Genomic DNA, 6055 nt, shown 5'->3' with positions numbered 1-6055 from the left:
ATTTAATAGATTTACACCGTTGTGAATGCCAATGTTTTCATGCAAACTAAAAGGTTATATGTAAGATAAGTTAGCGGCTTATATTTCTTTCATACTCAACAAGAGAAGAGAGGGAATGAGAGATGTATGTGCATTGTTTTTCATCTTTTGAGAACTAATTTTGAACTTGTATTATATTTTTCTGTCCTGATGTTATAAATTAAATTTGCTCGCTCTTACCTCTTCTTCAATCTACAAAAAACATTTTGGGGGAGAAATTTAAGCGGTTCTTTTTTTATTTGAAAGATTTATGCCACTAGAAATGCATATGTTCTGATGCATACTTGAAGGTTATATGCTAGATACATTCGCATTTTCTATTTCCCTCCTCAATCATTAGAAGTTAGGGAATGAGAGATATATAAGCACTATTTTTTTGTCTCTTTGAGAATTTATGTTGGGCTTGTTTTATATATTCATGTTCTGATGTTAGAATCTCAATTTGCTTGCTCTTATATATAGAGAAACATTTTAAGGGGAGAAATTTTAGCAGTAGTTATTTTTTTAATTATTTAATAGATTTATACCATTGGAAATGCATATGCTTTGATGCATACTTGAACTTTATATGTTAGATAAGTTAGCAGCTTCAATTTTGGAGGAGATTTTTAGTTATTTAGAGCGATGATGGAAAATAACTATCAAAGGGCTTAACCGGTCACCATTTGCCAATTCTAAAATTGACAAGTAAGTTTTGTCATAGATACTACATGTTATTAGATGACATGTACAAGTGTTCATATACATGAAAAATATGGTGAATATCACATATATTAGAAGGTGTGAGGCTGCTGCACAGAATATATAAGCAGTTTGAGATTTCAACATGTGTTTTACATTCGTTATGGTTGGCTGGGAAGGAAGTGCACAAGACAACATAATTTTTAAATTTATAACCCAACGAGAAGAATACAAATTTGCAATGCCTCCTCAAGCTTGGTACATTTTATACATCAATATAATATTTCCATCTTATAAAATCCACTAATGATGCATTATTCAGGAAAATATTATCTAATCGATTCGAGGAATCTAATTGCAACGAGGATTTTTGAAGTCATTTCTTGACATGAATCATCATCATCTTGATTTTGAGCGCAACAACAAAGTGATTAGAGGGAGGAATGAACTCTTCAACAAAAGACACTCATCATTACGAAGTGTCATTGAGAGAGCATTCAGTGTATGAAAGAAGAAGTTGGTCATACTTTAAGAAAAGCCTACATATTCTTTCAAAAAATTGGTGAAGAGAGTTGTTGCAACAACAACGCTCCGAATCTTTTATACGGAGACATCCATCCTGAGACAATATCGATTTCAGAATCTTAGTTGAAGATCCTACATGCATGCCTAAGAAAGTTAACCAACATCAGGGCCGGACATTCTGTGTCTGATGAAGACTTTAGTATGAACAAGTACAACACTTATGAGGGAGAAGACAACCAGGAGAAGATACAATTAAGAGAAGAGATTACTGATACTTGGTGAACACAACGATTGTATTTATATAGCATCACCTACTTATTTGTTGTTGATGATTCATATTTTAGCTATACGTTGGATCTGTAGATGTTTATTTTCTAAATCTTTAATGTTATCCTATTGTAGTTTTTTTTATGTAACCCGACAACATTTTACTTTTAATTTTAAAACTATTTAATTTTTTTAATATTTTGCCGTATATCCACTTATTTTTTTGTTAATTGAAGCTATGTTGTATTAAAATAACATGGAATATGAGTTCAAGAGCATTAGGTACTTCGTGAGTTTCGCTCTGCCAATGGCGATAGGTGTGTTCAATACAATCAAGAAAAAAGGTAGCTACATAAGAAGATTTTAATCTTGTCTCAGAAACATGACTCCTAAAGATTGCAAGTTTTTCTTTGGTTTGAAGACACTGATGAGTTCTCTCCAGACTGTGATCAGGTGAGAAGAGATGTTGTCATGGAGAGGAGGTTGTTCTGAAGACTTGGTCAGGACTTGAAGACGAACGTCATTCTAGGCTCGTTGGTTGTTGCGGTTGTCCTCATTATTGTAGTTATAAACTTTAAATAATTGGTTACTTTTTTATGTATTAAAGGTATTTTGCATTGTACTGATGCTTTTTGTGCAGTATGATTTCTTTCTGTTATTTTATTATAATTATTCTGAAAATTGTAATATTCAAATATATTACATATATAAGAGCGAAACAGACCTTCTCATCAGAAACAACAACAACACAATAGATCTCCCAAACAAACTCCAACTTCTGTATCAATCGCTTTCTGATAGTTCTTGACGAGCTGTTTCTCCGGGAAGCAAGACTTTACAACTTCTTCTTGGAAAAACAGCAACCGCCTATATATATGTAGTCAGAGCAGCTAGATGGATTAATTATTATTAAGCCTTTTTGTTTAAGAGCCAATTATTAAATTAATCATATAAACCTATTATATGAGTTAACCTTGTGTGTTGATGAGTTCTGATTAAATGCTACATTTTAGTATTTATATGGTAATTTATTTCTAAATTTTATTTTTAATTAATAATATTATTAAAATATTTAAATTTCTTAGGAAAATATTTTAAAAAGTACCGATTCATCCCAATTTGGAGTGTCATTTAACTTAGATATCAGTGTCTCTCATTTAGATATATGGGTTGGCATACATATTATGCTCCATTATTACATTAAGGGGGATATCATATACTTGAAAATAATAACAACTATGATTAGGTTATATAAAAACCTATCATCGAACTAGTGATCATTTCTACTTAGTTCATGCACTTTACTTACTTTCACAAGCGCACAACCTCAAATTTTATTAGTTATTCTCATATTATTTGCATGTGATTATCACAGAATCAATTTTTTAGTAATCTTATGGGCAACATGTCATATAATTCACTTTTTAGTCTCTCGTATCAATCACGTTTGGTATGTATATTTTCCTAGGCATGCTTCATGAGACTAAAATAACAGTGACACAAGGATAACATGCCAAAGTTGCAATATTACTATTACACTCCCTCAAGTAGCTCTAAATCAAAGAGCATGATGACCATCACAAGCTCATCAGACAAACAATATGGTGAAATAAGTATCATTCATCCACTCTCATGACATGCTTGGATAAAAATCATGTAGTATGAAAGTGTATTGCTATGGAGTGGCCATAGTTGGTTCAATCTTATTATAATGACATATGAACCCTAGTCTATATACTGCATTGCAACATGTCATCTACATCTCAACTTAGTCATTCTCACTAATGGCCAGCTAAAGTTCACATTTGGTTTTATAAATTCATGATAAAGCCTTAACTCATGTTATTTTTTTTTATCAAATTATCAATTGTTGATGGTGTGACATCGATAAATGTATCTTACAGCAGTTCAGAAAAATCAATCAGCTGCTAGTTTTGTAAATAACAATGTTTCAAGTATTGTATACATAATTATCCCTAAATTTTAGCAACTTAGAGTCCGTTTGGGGCAGCTTGTGCGTTTCAGGATAAGCTGCTTATCCTGAAACGCGCCCCGCGGGCCGGCCGCAGAGGTCGGCCCGCGACCTGCGTTTAGTGTAAAAACCCAAACGCAGTTTCGGACAAACTGGCGGAGAGCCAAACGGTATGACGGCGTTTTGAAAACGCCGCCCGCACTTATAAGCTGCCCCAAACGGACCCTTAGTTATATAGTATAATAACTCATTTAAGACCTCATTCTCATTTGGATACTACACACAAAAGATTCACTATTTGTTAACTTTCTTTTGGTTTATTAGAGAGCATTACACAAAATAAATAAATAACTAGAGTAGGGTTGTAAATACGGTTGTGAATTTAGCTCTAAGATTGTTAATTGCTCGAAAATTGATTCGAATATTGGCTCATATTGAAATAAACGAGCCGAGCTGCAAATCAAAATTTTGAATAAATTTTTTTTTTAAGCCAACTGCAGCTTGACGCAGAAACAAATCATTAACAACCCTATGAATATTACAACTGTGAATTTAGCGAATTTAGCCTAAACATTGTTAATCATTCGAAAATTTATTCGAATTTGAACTTGGATCGAGATCATATCTAAATATATGAGCTGAGCTACAGATCATTATTCTGGTTCGAATTTTATTTGAGCCGATTTTCTGCCGACCCCGACTTAGCTCAATATCGGATTGTTAACAGTCCGAGCTATGGATTAAATATGCGGAGCTCAATGAAGTTATGTTAGGTTTAAATTTATCTTTTCTTTTTTAATTCAACTTATGTCGAGTGTCAACGTAACATAAAAATTAAAATTATACCCCAATTTAATTATTTATTTACTGATCATGTTTGAACAATTAAAATTAATCTCAAATTTATTTTAATTTGTCTAATGAAAATACATTTAAATTTAAATTTTTCTTAGCTAACATAAAAGTAGAGATAATCATTCATAAGAAATTTGTTAATTGATTTATGGGAACAAAATATTTCAATAAGATATACTCACCCAATTTTACTAAGGATGACATTATAAAATTTTGACACGTGGCATCTAAATGATTTATAGAGCAAAAAAATGTGGATTCAAACTTCAAATTTTACAGTTATACCCTTTTGCATATGCTTGGAAAGATGTATTTTCTCTTTTTAAAAGTTAAAATATCGATATTTTTTATTGTTACGCCGCAAATAAATTTTCATCATTCAACATGAATCTCGAGACAATATTTTAAATAAAAAATATTCAAATATTGATAAAAAGTTATTCAGAGTTCCGATTTCAGCAATCTTTTAGTCAAACTGACCGGCTCGATGTGATGGACCTAATGATATCAAAGTTAGTCTAATCCGAGTCAAATCAGACCCAAATCAAGTGATTACATCATTTTTGGAAGATTTCTAGACTCATTTGAAAGGTCAAACAAATGTTGAATTAAACGAGTTTTTAGTCGAGTCAAGGGTCTCGATAAGACGAATCCAACAAGCCTAAGATTGCTCAATTCCGACTTTGTTAAGGCACCCAAATGTTCATCAAACGTCATCTGATCGATAGAAGTTCTCCGAACCGTCTGATTAAAATGCTTCATATTTCTACATTAATTGCACTCAAAACATTATAAATAGAGTCCCACTTAAGTCTAACATCATCTCTGTCATCATAGACTGCCTCGACCACCACCGATCACCGCTGACCTCCATCGACCACCGCTGACCGTCTTCGACTGACGTCAACCGTCAATCACCGTCGACCAGCACCGACAGTCAACGACCACCGTCTACCTCCATTGATTACCGCCGGCAGCCGACGAACACCGCCGAACGTCGCTTCTGTCAACTACCATCGACAGTCGTCGACCACCGCTAACCAGACGCCGTCAGTCAACGTTGTACCTTGATTTATCTAGTAATCCTTTCCTATCCGTGGGACAATGAGGTCTCTGTAATCATCAACTTATAGTGAATTTTTATAACTGAGTCAGACCTCATGATTTTTTCCCTTTACTAGTTTTCCACATAAAAACTTCTGGTGTCATCACAGTTTGATTCTCTTTCATTTGAGTGTGTGTTGAATCCTCGTGCAACGCTAAGACGATAATCCATTACTCTACTGCCGCAAATTTTCTAGCACACATCATTTATGATAGGACATACTTGAGTAGTCTAAATGTAAAAATGTAAAATTTAGGAATTAGTTTTGTAAATACATAGTACTTCAGGGGTATATATGTAAATGCCCATTTTTTAAAAAAAAAATTATGCAATTAAATTCTATTTTCTTAAAATTATGTTAAAATCTTCTAATAGGTTGGTAAATCTGTAATATCTAAAGGTCATATATCGAAAAAATAACGGACTGATCGATTCAATCATGACAAGGAGCAATTTTGGAGAAGCTAAAACAAGAAGACAAGTACGTACTTTTCATTGATCCCCGAACGAGTCCCACACGTTGTCAGTATCGGCTTTGGAAAAAATTGCATGAGAATTTCTTAGGGGAATTGTATAAATATCAATTATATATATATATATATATATATATA

The sequence above is a fragment of the Phalaenopsis equestris genome, unplaced genomic scaffold (genome assembly GCF_001263595.1).
Source record: "Phalaenopsis equestris unplaced genomic scaffold, ASM126359v1 Scaffold000198, whole genome shotgun sequence".
Classification (NCBI taxonomy): Eukaryota; Viridiplantae; Streptophyta; class Magnoliopsida; order Asparagales; family Orchidaceae; genus Phalaenopsis; species Phalaenopsis equestris.
This window is presented reverse-complemented; position numbering follows the sequence as displayed.